This window comes from Giraffa tippelskirchi, chromosome 7 (genome assembly GCF_054371585.1).
Source record: "Giraffa tippelskirchi isolate mGirTip1 chromosome 7, T2T-mGirTip1v1.2.pri, whole genome shotgun sequence".
Lineage (NCBI taxonomy): Eukaryota > Metazoa > Chordata > Mammalia > Artiodactyla > Giraffidae > Giraffa > Giraffa tippelskirchi.
In genome coordinates this window covers 28,300,616-28,325,475 of record NC_137281.1, presented here as the reverse complement: position 1 = coordinate 28,325,475, position 24,860 = coordinate 28,300,616, and the positions used below count along the sequence as shown (strand labels likewise).

Here is a 24,860-nt window from a genome sequence, read left to right as displayed (position 1 = left end):
AATCCTGCCTCTCCAGAGGTCATCATGACCTTTTGTCATACCCACACACCTCATACCTCATGGTCAAGATTCCTTGCCTTTGGAACATACACACATCAGATGCTGTATTTCCTGGAAGCTAGGGTTGCCAAACTGAGCAAATTAAAACATAGAATTCCCAGTTAAGTTAGACTTATAGTAAAAAAGTCATTGCTTATCTGAAAATCTATCTCAAATATTGGCTTGGCCAAAAAGTTGGTTCGGGTCTTTCTATAAGATCTGAACCAACTTTCCAGCCAACACAGTATAACTTGGGATGTACTTAGAATAAAATATTTGTTTGTCTGAAATGAAGACTTAACTAGATGTCCTGTATTTTACCTCTGAAACAAACGTACAAGAGAATCATTCAATCATTTTAGAGGCAAGTGAAATAAAATAGAATAATAAAAATTAAAACAGAGTTTGGAGACCTGAATTTGATTGGGAGTTAATTACATATTTTAATTATTGAGAAGAGTTAACTTCCAAAGAAGAAAACAGTGTCCGCATAACCTCTTTATCTGTCATGGTTAATGCAGCCGATAAAGACAAAAAGACACCAACCTGGGTACACAGCACACACTCCACTACCATCTCTGGGTGTTTAATTATTTTCATTATTGCTCGTGGTATGCTCATTAATCCATTATGTTAAAATCTAACCTTGGATTCCCTGGTGGCTCAGATGGAAAAGAATCTTCCTCCAATGCAGGAGACCCTGGTTTGATCCCTGGGTCCGGAAGATCCCCTGGAGAAGGGAATGGCAACCCACTCCAGAATCCTTGCCTGGAGAATTCCCTGGACAGAGGAGCCTGGCCAGCTACAGTCCATGGGGTCACAAAGAGTCGGACACAACTGAGTGACCAACACTTTCTAACAAAAACGAACCTTATTATTTTCTAAGTCCTGTACTGGGGTTGTTCACATACATGATCTCTCTCAATCTTTCCAGCATCCTTATGAGAAAAATGTTATCATCCTGAGATTACATGAGGAAACTGAGACTGAGAGGTGTAGTACCTAGCCCGAGGTGAGAGAATCTATATTCTAGCCTAATTCACCCCGATCTCAAGCTCCATGGCTTCTCCATCATACTAAGTGCAAGCGCAGGGTGTTTGGGTTTTATTGTAAAGCCTCACCATAAAGGAAGGAAAATGAATTCAAGATAGCTAATTCTAATTAAGCAGCACTAAATATATCTCATGTATTTTTGTAGTAAGACTGTCTTTGCTGTGTGTGCTTACTTGTGACAGGTCACCCACCTATCTTCTTTGCAAACACAAATAACTCCAAGCATTTGGAAGGAGATGCGGAAAGCTGCAGAAAGAACAAAGGCACCTTGGTACAGAAACACCACATTTGCTAGAATAAACAGGAGCCAAAAACAGTCAACAATGGATCGCAGGCCTTAGACTCTGCCCCAAGACAATGAGGTGGGGGGTGGAGAGAATGAACCTGGCACCTCTGCCCTGGGTGCAGTGAGCAGGGACCGCTCCACGGCGGAAGGGACTCAAGTCCTCTGTGATACCCCTTACGCTCCCTGCCCTCCAGCGGCATGCTGGCCCATCAGCTAACCTGAACGGATCTTAACGGCGGTCCCTTCACAAAGCCTGAGAAGTCCTGGGTGGATCATCCAGTATCTGCAAGTCCCCAGTCAGGGAGAGAGACAGAGTCACAGCAGCCTGCAAAGCTCTTCCGGGAAAGTATGTATAACAAAAAATAACAACAAAACCAGCATCCCCAGTGCACAATTTCCAGAGCTCCCTGGAGCCTAACTATAATATTCATAATTAGACTCATTTTGCAACTGAGGTCCCAGAGGACCCGAGAGGTTGGTTAAGCCATTCTCCCAAAGTTTCAGAGCACATCATTGCTGGAGAGTTGGGAACGGAAGGCGGGTCCAGAGTACCAACCAAAGGTGCTGGATCTCATACCATCCACATGACTGTCCATGGTCATTACCCTCTTTCATTACTAGAGATGAACCTATCTAACGCCAGTTTCCTGACTTGACCCAAAGCCTGTGCTCCTTTTCCCACCCAAAGACATCATTCCAAATATTAGGTCCTCCAACCATGCCTTTGTTCCTGGGGATCATCCTCTTCAGCATATGAACACATGCTGCCATGTATGTATACACATATGTTCATGCACATACATGCATGGATATACCCACATATACAGAAAGGTCTTCTCTCCCCATCTCACTCCAGTGTTGCCTCAATTCTCTATTCCTTTAGCATAAACAAGATGGGATTGCTAAGTAGATATAGGACTGGATAAACAGATGTGAGAAAGCAAATCTGTTAAAATGTTAAGGACAGAATCTAGCTGTGTGTGTTGGGGGGGGGGGTTATGGGTATTTACTGAACTCTTCTTTGAACCTTTCTGCATATTTGAAAATTTTCAAAGTAAAATATGGGGAAGGGGGAAACTGTCTCTATTTCTTTTCCTTTCCTCCTGTTATCTTCTGAAACCACCCCAAGAAGGCTTTCACCACCACTGTTCACCGGTTCCTGTCCAAGGCACCCATGACCTTCATGTTGCTAAATGCAATGGTCACTCCCCAAACCTCTTGCTTGATCTGCTGGCAGTGTTCGACATTATCCTTCTTCCAATATTTTCTGCCCCACCCTCTGCTCAGTTTCTAGGAAGTGACTCCATTTTCCTGATATATCATTGGCTTCTCCTTCTCAGTCTCTTTCTGTTTGATTCTCACCTTCCCAACAGCTACAGAGTAGTGAGCCTCGGACTTCTTTTCTACTCATATTCCTATGCTGAGTTTATCCAGTCACATGGCTTCAAATGATATTATTGTAGATGACTTCCAAATATATATCTTTAGCCTATACCTTACTCCTGAACTCGGGACTCCTATATTTGACTGCCTATTCTGTATCTGTCTATTCTATGTCTGTATCATCCCAATCTTAAAACATCCATCAAAAGTCAAACTCCTGGTTTTATACCAGCATCCCTAGTCTCACTGAGACCTGTTTATCACCTGGTGAACAAGCCCAGTCTAGAGGATGAGAGGCATTCTGTCAACTGCAAGTCATCTGAGTGAGGCCATCCCAGTCACCAGCCAAGAAACCAGCTAATGGCAGATATATGTGTGGTCTTGGGATATATCAGCTGATGCAGTCAGGCTAGTCAGAATTATGAGACCAATAAAAGGCTGTTTTTTTTTAAGCCATTAAGACTTGGGGTGGTTTGTTCTTGATGAAAAATTCCAGAATAACTAAATTATTCTAGAAATTATGTGTAATATTAAGCAGAAAGAGTCACTCTGGGAGAAAGCTAATTACTTAATTCTTAAATGCATGAATTGGGAGCTGGTCATATCATCAGCCCTTGTTTCATTGAATATGGCCCCTTTACTGCCCCAATTTTCTCACCTAGAAAACTTTGCATGGTACGAAAGCTTCTTTCCACTATCTTTGGGAATGTTTTTTTTTGAGAGGGGAGGGGCAGGGCACACAGCATGTGGCATCCTAGCTCCCTGACCAGGGATTGAACCCATTCCCCTGAAGTAGAAGTGTGGAGTCTTCACCACTGGACCCCCAGGTAAGTCTCTTTCTGGTATTCCTGGGTGGAGCCTTGTGAAAGACTTTCTCTAGGCTGTGAAGATACCTGGTTTGATACGCTCCCTTCTCAGGGAACTACAGACAAAGGGTGGAGACAAGTCTATACAAAACTGTCCTCTATTTCTTTTTATTTCAATGCCATAGGATTGTCCCTGGATTTTAAATCTGGTAAGTGTGGTTTACATAGCAAACACACCTCCAATCTGTATTGACTGTGAAAGTGCTGCACTCAATATGCCAGCAAATTTGGAAAACTCAGCAAAACTCAGGACTGTAAAAGGTCAGTTTTCATTCCAATCCCAAAGAAAGGCAATGCCAAAGAATGCTCAAACTACCGCACAATTGCACTCATCTCACACACTAGTAAAGTAATGCTCAAAATCCTCCAAGCCAGGCTTCAACAATATGTGAACCATGAACTTCCAGATGTTCAAGCTGGTTTCAGAAAAGGCAGAGGAACCAGGGATCAAATTGCCAACATCTGCTGGATCATTGAAAAAGCAAGAGAGTTCCAGAAAAACACCTATTTCTGCTTTATTGACTATGCCAAAGCCTTTGACTGTGTGGATCACAATAAACTGTGGAAAATTCTTCAAGACATGAGAATACCAGACCACGTGACCTGCCTCTTGAGAAATCTGTATGCAGGCCAGGAAGCAACAGTCAGAACTGGACATGGAACAACAGACTGGTTCCAAATAGGAAAAGGAGTACATCAAGGCTATATATTGTCACCCTGCTTATTTAACTTACATGCAGAGTACATCATGAGAAACGCTGGGCTGGATGAAGCACAAGCTGGACTCAAGATTGCCGGAGAAATAGCAATAACCTCAGATATGCAGATGACATCACCCTTATGGCAGAAAGTAAAGAGGAACTAAAGAGCCTCTTAATGAAAGTGAAAGAGGAGAGTGAAAATGTTGGCTTAAAACTCAACATTCAGAAAACTAAGATCATGGCATCCAATTCCATCATTTCATGGCAAATAGATGGGGAAAACAGTGGAAACAGTGACAGACTTTATTTTGGGGGGCTCCAAAATCACTGCAGATAGTGATATCTGCATGACTGCAGCCATGATATTAAAAGATGTTTACTCCTTGGCAGGAAAATTATGACCAACCTAGACAGCATATTAAAAAGCAGAGACATTACTTTGTCAACAAAGGTCCATCTAGTCAAGGCTATGGTTTTTCCAGTAGTCATGTATGTATGTGAGAGTTGGACTATAAAGAAAGCTGAGTGCTGAAAAATTGATGCTTTGGAACTGTGGTGTTGGAGAAGACTCTTGAGAGTCCCTTGGACTGCAAGGAGATCCAACCAGTCCATCCTAAAGGAGATCAGTCCTGGGTGTTCATTGGAAGGGCTGATGTTGAAGCTGAAACTCCAATACTTCGGCCACCTGATGTGAAGAGCTAACTCATTTGAAAAGACCCTGATGCTGGAAAAGATTGAAGGCAGGAGAAGGGGATGTCAGAGGATGAGATGGTTGGATGGCATCACCAACTCAATGGACATGAGTTTGGGTAAATCCCGGGAGTTGGTGATCGACAAGGAGGCCTGGCATGCTGCAGTCCATGGGGTCGCAAAGACTCAGACATGACTGAGCGACTGAACTGAACTGAACTGAACCTTAAGACCAAATCAAAATATGCTGAATTATTAAAAAATAGATTTTTGACTCAATTGAAATGTAAATCTGTTTTTAACATGCATTCTATTTTTAAAATCTTCCATAAATTTCATTAGGAAGCTATTGAGATGTACCAATTTTGCATTTGATCTATTAGAGGGGTCCAAGGACTTTGCAACTACATAGGCCCTGAATCTGACCCAGAGCAGTTACATGTGACTTAACAAAATACAGTAATATTTGTAATGAGTTAGCAGCCTCATTGGACAGCTAGAGCAAAATAAAGATTTTGAAGGGCCTACTAAACCCTAAAGATAACTATATACATCCTCATCTTTTCTTCTTCTCATTTGTTTGGCCCCTTTCTACACCATTTGATCACATGTAGGATCGAGGCCCACAGACCCCCTGCCTGAAAACCCCTCCCACCTAGCATCATTTACACTATTCTCATCTATGCCCTCACATCTCACTTTATGGTATCTGGTTAGCTCATAATGTATGGCATCGCCATTATGAATATCAGCCTTCTGCCCTATTAGACTGATATTCCTTGAGGTCAAGCACTAAGTCTTATTTATATCTGCATGTCTCATACCCTGCATAGTATCTGACATAATGCTGGTGCTCCAAATAGGGTTGTTGATCCAATGAAATAAACAGCCTCAGGTCTCCTTATCAGGAATAAATCTCCCCTAAGAAGCTTCAGGACTGATGAGAACTATACAAGTGTTTGTTCCTATCATCATCATCACCATCACTCACTTCATTTCAGTAGCTGTAGCTTCCTGGATTTCATTTGTTTCCTCAGCCTTTATTATCTAGGAAGCAGTAGGAGGCTGGGCAGAAATCCAGGCCTCCTGGCTCAGAGTCAGTTAATCCTTCTTCACAACATTATTACCATTAGCCTGATGGAAACCCAGAGAGCTCATCAAAGCAAAAGTGGCAGAGAGAGGCCTACAATAGCACAAAGCCACTGCCCCCGAGAATGAGTGCAATGAATGTTACCATTCGGAAAACAGTAAGTGCCCTATCACTAAGCTCCTTGCTCTGTTTCACTTCTTTTAAAGACAACAACAACAACACAAAAGACAGACTTGAGCTTTTCAAGCAGTTTTAGGTTCATGGCAAAATTGAGAGGCAAGGGAAGCCCACATGTCCCCTGGCCCCATATACACCTAGCCTCCCTCATTAACAACATCCCCACCAGAGTGGTACATTTGTTACAAATGATGAACCTACATTAACTCATCACCCAATGTCCACAGTTCACACCAGGATTTATTCTTGGTGCTGTACGCTCCGTGAGTTTAAACACATGTTGAACAGCATGCATTCAGCGTTATAGATTCGTACAGGGGAGTTTCGTGGCCCTAAAATTGCTCTGTACTTCACCTATTCATCTCCCTCCCCAACCGCTGGCAACTGCTCATCTTCCTCCTGTCTCCATAAGTGTTGCCTTTTCAGGAATGCCATGCAGTTGAAATCATACAGTATGGAGCCTTTTCAGATTTGCTTCTTCCATTTAATAACATGCATTTAAGTTTCCTCTATTCCTATTCATGGCTTAATAGTGCATTTCTTTTTTGTTGTTGTTGTTTGGTTGCTAAGTCGTATCTGACTCTTTGTGACCCCATGGACTGTAGCCCACCATGATTCTCTGTTCATGGGATTTACCAGGCAGGAATACTGGAGTGGGTTGCCATTTCCTTATCCAAGGGATCTTCCCGCCCCAGGAATTGAAGCCACGTCTCCTGCATTGGCAGGCAAATTTTTCACCACTGAGCCACCAGGGAAACTCTTTCTTTTTAGGATTGGATAATATTTCATCATCTGGATCTACCACAGATTTATGCATACCAACTGAAGGACATCTTAGTTGCTTCCAAGTTTGGACAATTATAAATAAACATCCATGTGTAGGTCTTTGTGTAAATATAAGTATTTTACTCCTTTGGGTAAATATCAAGGAGTGTAATCACTGATCATACAACAGTAGGTGTAGTTTTATAAGAAACCGCCAAAGTGTCTTCTCAAGTGGCAGTACCGGTATGCACGTTTCATCTATTTTGAATTGTTACAACAGCCCTGTGAGATCAAGAATAGTTTTAGAGATGAGAAAGCTGAGCTGCAATGAATTTTCTAGGCCAGGCAGTGAAGACATGACTCACCACTCACCACCCTTCAAGCCAACCTGCCATCCCAGATATTCTAGAGATGTTCCTCTGTAGCTTCAAACAGTTGCCCACAGCCCTACCTCCAGGTAAAACAGAAAATCTATGACTTCTTTTTTAACATGGTCAGCATTACTGCAGGCTGGATAAAGAGGAGAATGATGTTAAGAAACACAAGCAAACAGAAAAGTATGGTTCTGGAGGACCAAACAACCCTTCAAGACAGAAGGGGGACTGAAGCAAGCATGTCTTGTGAATAAGAATCTGCCCTCTTCAAAGTGTCTGAACCCCAGGAGGTTTAAATCTGTGTGTGACTCTCCCAGCCCACGGGTTTCATCAGCCTTCTGAGAGCTTGGAGAACTCTGGAGGAGAGTACCTCACAGATGTTGCTCTGGGGCATCCAAACAGCACATGGAACGTACTTAGACTAAAATACATCCTTTATCTGATATTCAAATTTAACTGAGTGTCCTGTTTGGATTTGGAGGTTGTTGTTGTTGTTGTTGTTTTTTGTCTGTTTTGTTTACTAAGTCTGCCAATCTTGCAGATGTCTCTCTTCCACAGTGAGGAAGACTGGCCCTCCTGTGTCATTGGCCAGAATTGTGACCCATGTCCATATCCACCCTTAGCAAAGGGGCAGAACTCCCATGCATGGCTTGAATTACTGTGGATAAACCCCATGAGCCTCGCAAAGCACAGAGTCATGGGTATAAAGTAAGGCTCATGAGCCATAGGGACAGGAAAGGGGATCTGGAAAGGCAACCAGCAATGCCAGCCCCACGACCTCATGGCTACCATCATCCCATGGATCAATGGCTAACATCCTCTTTCCAGTCCCAGCCAAGCACACAAGCTCTTAGGACTTAGCCTGAAACAGCTATGGAGGGACTTGGATACATGAAGTGAGGCAGTGACTTGTCTGCTTTATTCTTGACTTAGGTTTGGCAGTACCCTTCAGTAGCACCACTTTGTTTCCCTCACTTCCTTCAAGACAGTGCCTCAGAGGTGCTGCTACAGAGGAAAAGCTGGCCTGCCTGAGTGAGAGGACAGGCTTCCTTGTTGAGTGATGGCCCCAGCTCTGGATCATGTGTGCCTTTGGACACGAAGCATATCTTCCCAGGTCTCCCATCTACTCCCGTGTGGAAGGGGAGGGTTTACTGTCGAGCAGGAAAGCCCCTTCTCCTTGTACCTTTCAGCCTAGCTGCCTCTGGCTCCTCCTACCCTACAGCAGCTTTGGTTTCTCTTAATAGTCACTCTTTTGTGCATTATTTTTTCTTCCTCTTCAGAGTTATAAGAACTGTCAGATATATCCTGGGCACTATCAGGCAGGTGCTGCTGATAAAAAATAAAATGTATTGCCCGCAGTTAACCTTGAGCTCACAGTCCACGAGGAGAAGTAGACATGTACACAGGGACTTCCCTGGTGATCCAGTGGTTAAGATTCTGCGTTCTCAATGCAAGAGGACCTGGGTTCGATCTTTGGTCAGGGAAGTAGATACCACACAGTGCAACTGAAGATCCTGCATGCCACAACTAAGACCCAGTGCAGCCAAATAAATAAATATTTTTATTTTTTAAAAAAGACATGCATGCAGCTAACTGCCAGTCGGGTGGGAGTGCCGCTGTAGTTACTGAGGTAAAGAAAGTACTGTGCTCTGCTTAGTCACTCAGGTGTGTCTGACTCTTTGTGACCTCATGGACTGTAGCCCACCAGGCTCCCCTGTCCATGAGGATTTCCCAGGTAATAATACTGGAATGGGTTGCCATGCCCTCCTCCAGGGGATCTATCTTCCCAGCCCAGGGATTGAACTAGGTCTCCCGCATTGCAGACATTTTCTTTTACCACTGAGCCACCAGGGATGCCCAAGAATACTGGAGTGGGTAGCCTATCTCTTCTCCAGGGGCTCTTTCCGACCCAGGCATCAAACCAGGATATCTTGCATTGCAGGTGGATTCTTTACCAGCTGAGCTACAGGGAAGCCCAAAGAAAGTACTGGAAGATGCCAGAGGAGGGAGGGAGCAAACACCCTGGTGTAAGGAAATCTGGCAAGAGTGTAGAGATGAAGTGGGTCTTGAAAGATGAGCAGGGCTTTGTCATTCAGGTGAGGCGCCTGGTGTGTTCAGGGAGCAGTTAGCGCTTCATTTGGACGGAAGAGGTTTCCACGATGATGACTGATGATGAAAAGAGGTGCAGGAACTGCTTCCATAGCAATGGGGATAAAAAGGCAGAATGAATCCATCAAGCGAGGGGAGCATCCAGAAGACAATTATTCCTAATGCATCAGTTCTCCAAATGCCTTTCCTGGCAACATTAATTCACTTAGGTGATATTGAAGCCTCTTAAAAAAAATAGGGCTGCCATCCATGCACTTCCTAGTGATGTGATGCAGGCTCCTAGGGCAGTGCTTACATGCACGGAGAATGCGGCATCCTTCGAGGCACTGGCCTCGTTTGCATCATGGGTCTCAGCAGAGCAGAGGGGCTCCACAAGTAGCAGTTTCCCTGCCTCTCCATGCATGGTGCTTTATAGCATCCTCAGCAGAACTGAAAGGATGAGTGGTGGTTTTTCAGGTTGAAAATCGGTGTCTGTTCCTTTAGAGGGAAGCTGACTTTCATTTTTTTAAGGGTGGCATGCTATTACAGAGATGCACTGAAAGGTTAAAAATTGAGCACACTCTTGAACATTCTAAGTGGCACACAACCGTCAAAGGAGGTCTCATTAGACGTAATGGCTCTTCTACCTTGAAATGCAGGAGAAGGACGCACGCTGAGAGAAAATATAACAACACGTGTTGAGTAAATAAACACACCTGCCAAGACATCAGAACAGACTGGGTGTCATTCGGCTTCAAAATGGCGCAGCCCTGTGCATCTCTGGACAAAGGGAGCCGAGTCGAAATGTTGAGCCGCATGTAGATGGAGCTGGGGTTTGTGAGATGTCGCCTTTCAGAACTGGCCCTGGCACTGTGCGGGAGCACTGGGCGGGGGGGGGGGGGCAGTCAGATTTCCAGCAAGTACCATTTAGTTATCTTTCTCACCATCCTATCACCACAGGCAGTATCTGGGAATGACACTCACCTAGTCGGAGTAAGCTGAGAGCCTTCCTTGCAAAAGCCAGCCCAAATGAGTGGATGTTATAATCTCCACTTTGAGATAAGGATGCTGAGAGATATGGCTAAACATCACACCCAGGGTTACACAGCGAGCGAGTGACAGCGCCCCAGTAAATCCAGGTTCCCTGAAACCAACAGGAACATCCTTCTGCTGAAGTCCAGAGAAAGTCAATGATTTGTTCAGGCTTGCTAGCCCCTGAAGTGGGTTGGAATTTGAACCAAGACCTCATTTTTCTGGCTAAACTCAGATGGTACCCTTTCAGTATGCTGAAAATAGCTTCCTCTCTCCAACCTCTTGACCAACTTTCAACTTTGTCAACTTTCCTTCGATAACTACAGCCTCTGGTATTTCTGCTCTCTGTCTGAAAGGGAGCAACTTGATAACCTTTAAAATCTTTCTTTAGAGGAAAAAAAAATACCCATCTTCTGCTACAATCCTCAAGGCTCTGTTGGCCTCTAAGCTGGCTGCCTTGGCCTCCACTGTACCTTGGGCTTTGATAACAAACTCTGAGGACAGGGTGAGAAATACTAATTAAGCCACTTACAGGGGCTGCAGAAAGCAAGCTTGTAAGGTTTCCAGATACACAGCAGACACGGGTCACATTTTCAATGGACAAAAACAAGAGTCAAGAGTAATTTTAACCATGTGGCCCCCATACGAGGTTCATGAGAGGGAGAGGGAGAAGGACGGGGAGAGAGAAGGGGAGAAAGAAGGAGAGATTATATCAGGGGCAGGGAAACACCAGTTTAGACTTTTTCCAAATAAAGTTAACTTTTGGACAGAATCTTGGTTTCCAAGTAAGCATATAGAATCTCCATTTTTCTCATTTAAAAGCTTCCTGTTGCATCCAGAATTTCTACAAGTATTTCTTTGTAGAAAAGTTAGCACTGTGAATACAAAGAGGCACGATAAAATAGAAACTGGGACATGACGCCTTCTCCTCCACACAGCAATATATCACAGGTGTGGTTCTGATCCAGGGAGGGGAAGGAGTCCCAAGGTGAGGGGTGGTTTGAGTTTTTCCTGCCCACTTGCATGCCACAAGCTGAGAAAATACAAAAACACAGGATAGTCTTCAGCATTCTTCATGCCCGAGGAAGATCTGGGCAAAATTACCAGTCATCCCTGTGGTGGGTGGGACAGGACCAGTGGCCTAAAGCTCTGGCCCCATGGTCCATTTCCCTTGCGGGTAACTCAATTTGCTACCCACTGACATCATTTAACAGGTTCTGGAGCATGGTGTGCTGCTTTCCACCTAAGACCTGAGTCTGGACTTCCACCTTTTCCTTTGTTTCCCTTAGCATAATTAAGAAGATTTTAGGGACTTCCTGGCTGGCTCAGATGGTAAAGGATCTGCGTGCAATGCTAGCGACCTGGGTTTGATCCCTGGGTTGGGAAGATCCCCTGGAGAAGGGAATGGCAACCCACTCTAGTATTCTTGCCTAGAGAATCCCATGGACTGAGAAGTCTGGTGGGCTACAGTCCATGTGGTTGCAAAGAGTTGGACACAACTCAGTGACCAACAATTTCAAGAAGATTTTACTTAAGTCTAAGAATTGAAAAATAAACTCAGTGAACATAAAGGCCATAAAGATGGGTGCAGTTGGAGGGGGCAAGGGAAATCTACTTTTAAATCTCCATGTTTCTCTCCAGCAAAACTCTAAGATATGAGACTCATCCTGCTGCTGCTGCTAAGTCGCTTCAGTCGTGTCCGACTCTGTGCAACCCCATAGATGGCAGCCCACCAGTCTCCGCCGTCCCTGGGATTCTCCAGGCAAGAATACTGGAGTGGGTTGCCGTTTCCTTCTCCAATATGAGACTCATATTCAGACACAAAAGAAGACCTCAAACCAACTTTCAACTTTAAGCTTATCAGTTAACACCTGGGTGCATGTCATATACATAACATGGAATATTATTCAACCTTTAAAAAGAAGGGAATTTTGACTCATACTACAATATGCATGAACCCTGAAGGCATTATGCTAAGTAAAAGAAGTCATTCATAAAAAGATAATGCTGCAGAATTCCACTTATAAGAGCTCCCTGGAGTACTCAAATTCATAGACACAGAAAACACAATGGTGGCTACCAGGAACTAGGGAAAGGGAGAAAATGAGTAGTTACTTAACAGGCAGAAAATTTAGGTTTTTCAAGATGGAAAGAATTCTGTGAAGAATGGTAGTGAAGTACATCACAGCAATGTGAATGTACTGAATACCACTGAATTGTATGCTCAAAAATGATTAAGAAAATAAATTTTGTGTTTTAAGTACTTTACCGTAGTTAATTTTTTTCAACCTAATGTTACAGCTAATATCATACTCAATGGTAAAATGCTGAAAGGTTTTCTTTGAAGGGCAGGAACAAGACAAGGATGCCCATTATTGCCACTTTTATCCAGCATAATATTGGAAGTCCCAGCCAGAGAAATTGGGCAAGAAAAAAAAAAAAAAAAAAAGCACCCAAACTGGAAAATAAGTAAAACTTACTATTTGCAGATCATATATTATATATATAAAACAGTAAAAATCACCACCAAAAAATGTTAGAATAAATGAATTCAGTAAGTTTGTAGGATATAAAATAAACATATAAAAATCTGTGGCATTTCTATTTAGTAACAATAAACTATTAGAAAAAGAAATTAAGAAAACAATCCCATTTACATCAAAAAGAATACCTAAGAATCAATTTAATCAAGAGGTGAAAGACCAGTACACTGAAAACTATACACTACTGATGAAAGAAATTGAAGAAGACACAAATAAATGGAAAGATACTCTATGTCCATAGATTGGAAAAATTAATGTTGTTGAAATGTCCATATCACCCAAAGCAATCTACAGACTCCCATTAAAATTCCAATGGCATTTTTCATAGAAATAACCTTAAAATGTAATGGTATCACAAAAGACCCCAAGTAAGTCAAAGAAATCCTGAGAGAGAACTACAAAGTCAGAGGCATACACTCTCTCTTATTTCAAGTTATATTACAAAGCTATAAAAATCAGAACAGTATGTTACTGGCATACAAAAAATAAAACTGATACATAGATCAATGGAACAGAACAGAGAGCTCAGAAACAAACCCATGCATATAGAGTCAATTAATTTATGACAAAGATACAGGCTAAAAAGTAGTCAAATACAATTACATGGCCATGAGTTTCTAATTTAACTCTGCTTCCTATCTAAATGGAATTAAAAGGCTATTGTTTTGCCTACATTCACAACAACTCATTTAATTCCCATACCAATCTAACTTTATGAAACATACACCCTGGCAGTCCCTAATCCTGGCCCATCCAAAGCATCACTCCGGCTCCCCTGCAACCACACATCAATGTGAAATCATGAGTGGAGCTGAGGAGAGAGATTTTAGCGTCATCAGTGTGTAGGTAGATGGTGGATGAAGTCCATTGTCTTCCAGAGGTTACTCAGCAGAAGACAGTGAGACCAGAGGAATGAAGAAGAAACCACGGAGATAATCAACACTCAAGGGAATGGGCAGAGAAGTAGAAGGACCACGAGAGATGGGTCACCAGATCCAGAGGAGGAGGAGGCTGGGAGCAGAAACTCATAGTCAACAGCATCTAATGTAGGATCAGTAGCGGTGAGTCATTAGGATGTGACATTTAGGAGGTCCCCTGGTATTTTTAGAAAACCATTTCCATAGAGTTGGGTGGTGAAAGTGATAGTGACACAAGAATAAAACAAAACGATGGGGCAAATAAGTGCAGGCAGTTCTTTTAAGATGATTGACTGGGAAGTGAATGAGGCAAGGAGAGGAGTCTGAAAGAGAGGTAGGTGGATGCAAGGTTGGGAGGTTGTGAAGGCGCCATCTGCTGTTGAACATGGGTTGGAGCTAAGTACCTTTGTAGATTGTGGTCTGAGTGATTGGAAGAGAGATTGAGGTTCAAGCCGCAAGAAGCAGAGGAGGGAAGATTCTAGGGCTGTGATAGATCAGAACCAGAACCAGGCATGAAGGCAAACCCTACTGGGGAGGAAAAACCCTTCGTAAAAGGAAATGCAGACCAGGGTGCATGCCACCTCTTCCACAGAACCCCTCATGCAGACCCAGCTCACTGAATGCCAGTCCCATCCCTCACCATGGCAGGGCCTGGTGCAGAGCTATTATTTCTAGTGAACAAGGATAAAAGGCTATGTCTTGCATGGCTCAGCAATGTATTCTTGTGTGGGGGCTTGAGAGATGCACCAGTTCCAAGTACACGTGGCCAGCAGGGGCTCTGCCCAGGGATGACTGGCACTCTCTTGCTCTCTCTGATTCTCAGTCTCGGCCTCTCTCCTTCCCACGTAACTGCCATCCTCGGGTGTCTTGTGTGTACAGGGGAAATCCAGAGCCCTCTGTGAGAAGTCAGGCAGAGCCTTTCTTCCTCTCTGTGGAAACCTGAGTAGTGCTCACCCAGGCGGTGGGAAGGGCTGGCTCATCTTCCTCCTTCCCCCCTCACCCCTGCCCCCCCCCGCCGATCAGCATTTTTCTGGAAGCACTGATGGTGCCTCAGTCCATGCTGTGACCAGCTGTGAAGTGAGGTCCCCTCCCATGAAGAAGCCTGCAGCCACCTGCTCTGTAGAAGGGAGAAATGGTGCTCCTGGCAGAGAGATGGGGCGGCGGCGGCGGGGGGGTGGGGTGGGGGGGGTGGTCGCAGGAATCTAGTCTACAGGCTGCTGCTGACCCCACTCCCCTCCCCACCAGGACGGATGGACCCAACTGAGTAACTCAGCCCAGCCCGTGGAAGAAGGGCAGCCTCCTCCGTGGGCTTCATTCCCTGCAGGCAACTCCTGGCCCCAGGCCTCCTCCTGAGAACTCAGCCTCTGCCTCATTCCAATGGCAGCCTCACCCTGTGTCCCAGCTTGAGTCTTGGGGTAACCGCCTCCCTAGGGATCAAGCTCTCACTCTCTCACCTTCGCTGTCCCCCATGTCGGACACACGCGCTGCTCCCAGACACCACCCTCTTTCGTGAGTCCCGACTCAGCTCTGAATCGCAGACAGCAGTGGCCTCCTGCGTTTGCCCTGCCACACAACCACCAGGACACCCGGAGGAGACCTCTGGATGCTAACTGCTCACTCGAGTCCGCCACCCTGGCCTCACTGGCCAGATGTTCTCATTCAGCATTGGCCTCAGTTTCCCCCTCTGTCAAATGGGCACCCTGACAGCACCACTTTACAGGGGGTGGGAGGCTTTTGTGAGATGGAGATAGAGTGTGCCTCTGATGCCCCGCTGCTGATCATTACTGCCCACGTGTCGCTCTGGTCTTTGAAAGCACCTCTGGGAGCCTCTAGTCCTAACCCGCAGCTCCTGCCTTAACTCTGGTGCACACAGAATATCCCCCAAGAGGGTGCTCAGCTGGCAACAGGCAGATGAGCACAGATTTGAGTCCAGACAGACCCAAGGTTGAATCTAAAATCTAGTACAATCTGTGTGATGGGAGTGAAGTCTTTAGCCCCCGAGAGCTTCAGCTTATTGATCCATGGAGCCTTCCTACTGGGTTGTATGAGATAATGAAGTGAGGTGACGCCTGAACACACCTGGGATCTGTGGGCGTCGATGTCCGCACGGCCGGCGTCCTCTCTTCAGAAGCAGCAGACAGGCCGCCCAGGCTTTGATCAGACCTCCCTGGGATTCCCCTGAAAAGCACAGGAGCCTTTCCCTGGAGGGAACTCACCTCCTCCGCAGGCACGGGGACACGTGTGATGTAATCAACAGCTGCCTGAGTCCGTTCTCTGAACCCGACATGCAGGCTTGCGTCCAACCAGCCTGTGTATGTTCCTCCAGCTTAAACGAGAGCCTGGGGAGAGAAGGACTTGTCAGGGTGTGGGGTCCAGAATAGCCCTCCTGTTCTCCTACGATGGTTATTTACAAGTGTGCTGCTCCCCATGTCGCGTGTCAGCTGCTAACAGCATCCTACTTTAGAAGGACCAGCAGGTGCAGGAACAAGGGTCTCCACCAGCCCATGTGCATGGAGCCAGCTGAGGAGGGCCTGAGAGGAGGTTTGGGGAGGCACAGAGGAGCGAGGGCTCGGGGATCACACTGCCAGGGCGATCCCCAGCTTACTAAGTTTGGGACTCTGGGCAAGTAACTACCCCTTTGAGCCTCTGTTTTCAAATCTGTCAAGTGGGCCTTAACATCGCCAGAGGGCGCAATGTGGTAAAGTGCATGGTGGGGTGCTGACAGTAAGTGCTGGCATTGTGATTAGTTGGAGCTGAATGATCAGAACCTGAGTTTTGGGGGTTCTGTTAATAGAAAAGAAGGGAAAGCAGTGGCGGTGTAAAGCACCTACTATGTGCTAATAATAACGTAGGCTTTTGTATTTAATCTTTAGAGCAAGCCAAGGAACGGGGTGCATTATTCCCATTCTGAGGAAGAAGAAAGCCTTAGAGGTTAAGTGACAGATGGAAATCGGTATCGATAGCAAGAGGTGTTCAGCCTCTTCTGCCTGCCTTTTAAGTACCCCACATCCCAGCATGCCTCGGGGGCTGCAGAGGGATTAGCAATTCACAAAGGGCTGGGCTGCTGCTTGGACAATGTTCAGAGGAGAGAGGATAGGCGAAAATGGAGCTGACTCACTGAGCAAGAAGGATATCCCTCCAGGATATGGCCTGAAGCTTGAGGGACAGGCAGGCAGGCAGGGCACTGCCTACGGCTGTCCCCCCACCCCCAGAGGGTCTTCCTCCAGCCTTTAAGCACCAGATCAAGGCAAGAGAAGGCATCCAGAGGTGAGGTAGACACAGCTAGGTCTGCCATAACCACCTGGATCAAAGCAGCCCACACCCTCCAGCCCAGATCCCCTCCAGAGGCATGCCAGATCCCCAGCCTGCAGGTACTCCTGTGTGCCTTTGGGCTGGAAATCCTGCCTGACTCTGTATAAAGGGCTCTTCCCCCGGGATCCCTCCAGCAATCACCAGTTGAGCAGGATACTCTGTCCTGAACTCCCATAGCATCCTGCATCATGCCTATCTTGGAACTCTGCTAACCCCACTATCCTGTGTCATTGGCTGCCTCCACGCAGACTATGAACTTCCCTGGTGGCTCAGAGGTGAAGAGTCCACCTGTCAATGCAGGAGACGTGGGTTCAATCCCTGGGTCAGGAAGATCCCCTGGAGAAGGAAACGGCAATCCACTCTGGTATTCCGGAGTATCTCATAAACAGAGGAGCCTGGCGGGCTACAGTCCATGGGGTCGCAAAAGAGTCAAACTCAACTTAGAGACTAAACAACAACCCGGACTATATGCTCTGAGAATACAAGGTCTGTGTCTGTATCACTGCCCCGCTGCATGTAGTTCAAACCCCACCACCCAGAGTGGGGTTCGCTAATGTCATTACTAATGATATCACTACTGAGTGAAATGCCGTAGATGAAAGTCTGAGTACACAGCACAGTGATGTAACGTGGGCAAGGGGAGATGCTCCGTGTGGGTGAGCTGCAGTCTCTATAGTGAAACAGGCTCGAGGCTGTCAGTAGAGATGTTTCTCCATCAATTGACTCATGGGTTCATTCATTCAGCACGCATCTTTGGTGCCAGTTGACACTATCTATACACAGAAGATCCAAAGTTTAGACATAAAGGAAGGCAGCGCTGGGCATGTAAAGGCACAAATACCACAGCGCATGGCAGGTGAGGCACTGCAGGTCAAAGGCAGGGGGTGGATGGTTCTACCAGGGACCAGCAAAAAAAGGCTAACTTGGCAGACAAGGAGAAGGCAGGACCCGCTGGGTAGCGGGGAACCATGATGGACACGGGACAGAGATGCAGTTAGTGGAGTGAAAAGCACTTCAGTCCAGGGTCATGGAGTATTGAGACGTTTTATAAAATCCCCAGGCGAGGACTTTCCTGATGAAGCAATGGGTAAGAATCCACCTGCCAAGGCAGGGGACACAGGTTCGATCCCTGATATGGGAAGATCCCACGTGCCGCGGAGCAACTGAGCCCTTGTGTCACAACCACGGAGCCTGCGCTCCAGAGCCGGAGAGCCACAACAACCAAGCCTGCGTGCTGCAGCTACTACAGCCCGTCTGCCTAGAGCCTGTGCTCCGCAACAAGAGAAGCCACCACAATGGGAAGCCTGCACACTAGAGCCCCCACTCGCCACAACTAAAGAAAGCCCATGCACCATGCTGAAGGCTCAGTGCAGCCAATGAATAAACAGAAACACTAAAATAAAATCCCCAGGAGCACTGACATGCTGACCACAGCGAGAGACAGGGACAAGGACTTGAGGCTTCAGCTTGGTTCCTCTAGGCTGGGCTGCATAAGAGTTCAATCCTGAGTCCTGAGGAGCCTCAGGATCACCGACAGATGCTGAGACATCCTGAGCTGCTGCTGCCCTCAGCATCCAGATGAGGCTGATGTGACAAATTAGAGACCCTGGTTGGGAAGGGGTTGCTTTAGGGGACCCTTTTCAGGCTGTGACTTTCTTCATCAAACCACCCCCCAAAACAAAATGCTTTTCCTTCTCACTCAGGTATGATTAGAAAAATGACCAGGCTTTGAGCTAAAAATACTAATGCTTTATGTTCCTCCACAGGGGAGGAAAATAAGACAAGAGAATCTACGAAAATAACAAGGAATTTCATCCTTCAGTGGACTTCAGAATGGATATTTTAGACTCAGCCATCCATAAACATTGGGTAATATCATACTCTCTTCGTGCCGAATAGATTCCACAGACTGAGCCACAAATCTGCACTTAACATCCTCAGTGATGGCCGGCATTCTCCGTGCCCAAGTAGACAGACGTACAGTCAAGGGCCAATCAACCAAATAGCATCGTCTTTGGGCCTGAGCTCAGGCAGCCTGAGTCAGCTGGGGAGGGGCTTGGAGCTAAAGAAACCCTGTCAGCCCCCTGCCGGCGAGCTGTCTTTTGGATCCTGGTGGCTGCAGGGCTTGTAAGGTGCTGAACGATTTGACTCCAACTGCAATCCATGCGTTATCTGGACCACCTGCTTCCATTCTTACCCTCAACTCAGGGCTGAGGGGGACACGGCTGACTTTCCCTCGAGCTGTCCTCTCTCTTCCTCTGCAAGTCCTGGGATTTCATGCTTGCGCTTCTCCCTGCCTGGTCCAGCCATTCCCCAGGCCTTCAGATCCCCCCTTAAGCATCACAGCCTCTGGGACCACCCCCGATGGATTAGCTGCCTATTCTGTAATGGCTTGTTGATTCGAGGCAGTAAATGCCAAGCCTGCCACACAGACACTCAGTGCCACCTCTCTCCCAGCCCCACTTGTACCAGGCTTCCTCCCTATCTTGTCTTGCTGCATTAACCAAGCTATACACACATACACACACACACACACACACACACACACACACACACTCTTCAAACCTGTAAGACCCCGTCCCTTCCCACTGAGTTTCCAGTAATCCAGGTACTTTCCCATCTTTGTCAAACTAAGTTAAAAACTCAGAACCTCCACCTCTTTCAGCCATCAGCTGGAATGTCACGTCCTCCCTGAAGCCCCTCCTGACCAGAATCCATAAAGCTGCCCATGCCTATTGCTGCCCCTCCGCCCCTGGTGCCCCCACATCCTCTCCCCCTCCAAACAGCAGTTTGTCCACGTGGCTGTCAAGATGGAAAACAAGCACCCATCTCAGCCATATTCAGACCATAACGTCTGGGTCCAAACTGCCTTTAACCTCCCTAGTACCCACACGGCTCCTGACACATGGGAACCTCCCTCCACAACTGGGAACAGGAAAACTAAAATGGCTTCCTTTCCTCATTTATGAGCTAGAAACCTGGCTCCCACAAGGATGGGGCTTGAGAAGATTCAGGTCTCAGGGAGCTTCCCCTTCCCTTCACCTCAATTCAGAAGCACATGTCTGCAATCACCAGTGAGGCAAATTCTGCCCCAAGAATATTGTGCCCAGCTCTGTCTATTCTTTATTGGGGAAAAGCAGGTAACTGTGTGTTTAATAAAAGCCAGCATTACAGGGAGGAGATTCACATTGTATCTACCCAGCTCCACATGACACATCTTACATCCTTTATCTCCACTATCCTCAAAACAACCTGATGAGCTAAGTCCACCTACCCCAGTTTTACAGAATAGGAAACCAAGACAGTGAGTATCATAGTCTTTGCCTGGCCGGGCACAGGGCTATTAAGCGGTCAAGCTGACTCAGGGTTCAAGCTCCAGTGGCCTGGGTCCAGACCCGCAGCTCAGAACTGCGTGTGAGCCCTACCCTTCTGTGTTTGAACTTCTCCAGCACAACTTCAAGAGTCTGGCTGGTGCTCCAGAGACTGGACGGCTCGCTCACGTTTAGATCAACTTGTCAACGGCAGCCTTGCTCACCACAAATCTTCCCCATCTCTCCTCCCCTGACTCGGAAGGCTGACAGAGTGGTATATTGGATTTCCAAAGGTGTCTTTCATTAGAAAAATATATTCTTTTGATCACCCCCTGTCTTCCCAAAGTTGCAAAGGCTGAAGATCAAGTTGCCAAGTAGAATTCCATTCATCATAGAGATAAACATCGGCCTTCTACTCCCCCACGGCCACCTGCCAAGAGCATGTGTCAGCTGGTGGGCAGCTGGAGATAGGACAAGATGGCCTGGCCTGCGGAAGCCCGGGTTTGAATCGAAGCTTTGCCTCTGCCCTTGAGCACATCACTTCTCCTCTCTCGGTTTGTGTTTTTCCATCTGTACAGCAAGGCTGGCCTTTCTAAACTAGCGATGAATGAACGAATGAACTGATAAGTTAATCAGTGATGTAATATACCAGCCCTTTTCTTGCTCTGAGATACTGTGACTCTGATCCATTTCTCTAATGAACCACCCAGCTCAGTGACTGGCCAGACAGAACCAAGGTACATGGATGTAGGGCCGGCATTACACACATAGTCTATGAAATTGAGGCGATGATTCACAGCAACAAGGCTTTGAGCTGGACCCCAGGCAGGATATGAGGTTTATGAAGGTTGGGTCTCTCCCTTTCTGCTCACACTTAAAACCAGCTGTCCATCCATAGGCCACCAGCATGGGGCAAGGGGCTGCCCAGGGTTGGGGGCAGCAGACTTGAACACAAGCTGACCTCTCAAGGTTTCTCCAAGTTCCACTGTCTCTGATTCAGTAATAGTCCCTGTGAATAATAGATCTGGTCTCTGACACCGTACATGATAAAGTGACCTGGTACAAAGTCCTATTAAGATAAATCACATTTAAGTTTAGGAAATTATATGTTTGAATCCTGTAATTTAATGTCACTGTGATGCCCGAGAGGAAGGAGAGGGAACTCAATTAGAGGCTAATTAGTTCACATAACTCCACAGCCTGGGGCCGCCTCCTGCCTCTGCTGCAGGGAGTTAATCAGAATAACCCCTAACCCCAGCCCTGTTGCCTTAGTCTCTCTGACTATAAAATGGGAACAGTCCTAGTGAAAGAGGGGAGTGGTGCCTTGAACGAGAGAAGGAAGCAAGGGCTCCAAGGATCGACCTGAGGGTCCCCAGTTCAGTGCCACTGTCTCCCTGCCTTCCAGCATCTTCCCTCCTGACCCTGCGGCTCCTCCTGGGGTCCTGGTAGGTTTCAGAGGGTGTGTGAATTCTGCACCACAGGATGTAAAATCTGTCCATGGGGGTCAAGTTTGAAGGGTGGGTCTCAGAGCTCCCATCAGGTCTTCGGAAAGTAGCAGAGCTCAAACCATCACAAAGTACCACACCCCTCCATCCTTTCCTTCAGCATCAGTTACTCTCCAGTCCCTTCCTCTCTAACCACTATCGCCCACTGGTTTCACTCTGGGCCACTCTGCTATTCCTGCTGTGACCCTTTGTGGTTCCGGTCACCATCCTACCTCCTCCCACTGTCCTGCTGTCACTCTCAGTACCACTCACCCCTATAGACAGCACTCTTTCCAGCCTCACTGACCATCTCCTAGGAGCCACCCCATCAATCCTCACCCATCCTGACATCTCCCTGGCATCGGCCACTCTATGCTACTTTGTTGAATCCCCATCCCCTTCCAGCATCTGTGAACCAAGTCACTGTCCTCCCAAAATCACTGCCGGGTGAGCTTCTCATACTTCTCTTGGGCTCCAACCTCTTCCCTTCTTCACTCATGCATCTTGCTCTCCCTGGTCAACCCTTCCAGTGCCTCCAGGCTGAATGGGGCCCAGGTTAAAGCCCACCTCTTGGATCCCACAGAGGCCCCTGGCATTCAGCGTGTAAGGGCAAATTCAGGGACTTCCCTAGTGGTTCAGTGGTTAAAACTGTGTGTCCACTGTGGGGGATGCAGGTTCGGTTCCTGATCAGGAACTAAGATACCACATCCAAAGTGCTGAGGCAAAAAAGTAAATAAATTAATTTAAATAAAACCAGTTATAAACACAGGTTAAAAAAAAAAAAAACAGCAAACACATTCATGTCACATCCATCTCATGTAGCTGAGATCACTACAGACTCAGCTGCTACAAGCAGAAGATGCTCCCTAAACCTCCTGTCTCTTTCACCCCCAGGATTCTGCTGGACACCATATTCTGAGACTTGAGGAGTGCCTGCCCAGTGGAGGTCTCTGACGGGAGGAATATTCCATCAGGGGAACACGAGGGTCAAGGTTCCCATGAAGAGGTTAACATGTTGAGGGAAGCTCCATAATGAATGGAGTGGAGGTTCCAGAATGCCTGGTAGAAGTAAGAAGGTGGGAGAGGGTGGCTGGGGGCTGAGCAGGGGTGTGGAGGCCATAAGGAAGGAGGCGAGAGTGTTCAGTCCAAGGAGACGTGCCCTTGAAACGGAGACGGTGCTGGGTAGGGTCAAGGGCAGAGTGGGATCTGGAGGGAGGACGTGAGTGAGATGAACCGACATCTAGGTTCAGAATGGAACATGGGTGTGAGCCTTCTGTAGCACTGCCACAGTATGCTGCCCCCACCCCCTGCTGCCTGCCAGGGTCTGAGCCCACCTTGTCTTCTTAAAGCTCAACAGATGGGTGAGGATGGGGGTGAGAAGAAAAAAACCTAGCGAAGGATACAAGCCTATGAGAGCAAGGCAACCCAGCCCCGTAGGATGCAGACGGAAGGCAGTGGCATGGGAGGCCCTGGGGCCCCAACCAACACCAAAGGAGGGGCAGAAACTAAACATGGGTGCTTGGTCTCCAGTAACTAACATCGAAGAAAGGTTTCCTTTATGATGGCTTGGACCGAGTGATGATGGTGACAGTGATGACTCTGATAGAAATAATAAAAGAAGAACTTCTCTTTTGGCCGCACTTACTAAGTCTTAGTATAGTCTTAAGCTTTAATAACTTCAAAGAGAGAAATGCTATAAATATACAAAAACTCATTTGAAAGTTGGCCTAAATTTCTTTTGCATTTATTCACTTTTGTGAATTTTTAAAAATAAGTCTTTAAATTTCACTTTTTTTCCCTTCCCAGGCCCTCTGGCTGAACACAGCAAATATTGACTGAAATGAAAATTAAAATGAAAAGTGTAGAAATTCACAAAACTAAACACTTCAAGAACGGAAAAACTTCAACTTGGAAATAATGCATTCAGTAGGTTGATAGCATGAATGCTTCTAATGTTATTAAAGCTTAAAATCCCAAAAGCTTTTGGGACGCTTTGTATTTAAAAACCATCCTCTTAGCCAGCTCTCCCAACAATCCCCTGAAGGGTAGATACCATTATCACCCCCATTTTAGGGACAAAAAACTGAGGGTCAGTGAGGTTAGGAGACTTGCCTGAAGTTACTCAAGGGGAAATTCCGTAACAGAGGCCACTGCCTCTTGTGATCAAAATGAAGCTCCACCTAAGGAGAGGTTTAAGAAGGATGCCCCCAGCTCAGGCAACGGCCCCTCTCGGAGGACCTGCCACACAAGCTGCCTTACCACATAGGGAATTATTTCAACAGAACGCAAACCAAGGAAAAGCAGACAGTGGGTCTCAGAGATTATCTCAGGAGGAGAGCTCCAGGGTGTAAGAGGAATCAGTGAGCCTCGGGGCTGGGGGAGAGGGGACGAGCAGGAGTGTTTGGGGGATGTTGACACTGACTGCGTGGAGATGTCCGGGTCCACTCTGATGGGAGGGTGTGGATCAGATGGGGAAGGGCTAAGGGAGGGTAACAGGAAACCCAAAGGGAGACCAGAGAGCTGCAGGGAGCGGAAATGTGTGAGAAGTGTGGGGCTTGGTGACATGCACGCCCTGTGTGGCTGCTCAAATATTAATCCACAATATATTTTAATGACAGAGACAGCAGTGAGCATGGGAAGGAACAAGAAGGACTTTGGGTACCCTGAATAATGGGGTTGTCACTCCAGGTTCTTATGGCCTCTTCTTGAGCAGGAGCTTCAGCAAAACCTTTGGCCAACAGTCAAGGTG

The 24,860-nt window shown here is 46.6% G+C and overlaps 2 long non-coding RNA genes across 2 annotated transcripts in view; one reads left to right on the top strand and one right to left on the bottom strand.

The window, feature by feature from the left end:
• LOC145514711 (uncharacterized) overlaps positions 1-3,221 on the top strand; it is a 581,776-nt gene extending 578,555 nt beyond the window's left edge. The window contains exon 11 of the long non-coding RNA XR_014060312.1: positions 1,275-3,221. This is a non-coding gene — a long non-coding RNA (uncharacterized LOC145514711). The remainder of the gene's footprint in view (positions 1-1,274) is intronic.
• An 11,127-nt stretch (positions 3,222-14,348) lies between these two features.
• The window catches only part of LOC145514710 (uncharacterized), a 603,149-nt gene continuing 592,637 nt past the window's right edge, over positions 14,349-24,860 (bottom strand). Inside the window, exon 8 of the long non-coding RNA XR_014060310.1 lies at positions 14,349-16,343. This is a non-coding gene — a long non-coding RNA (uncharacterized LOC145514710). The remainder of the gene's footprint in view (positions 16,344-24,860) is intronic.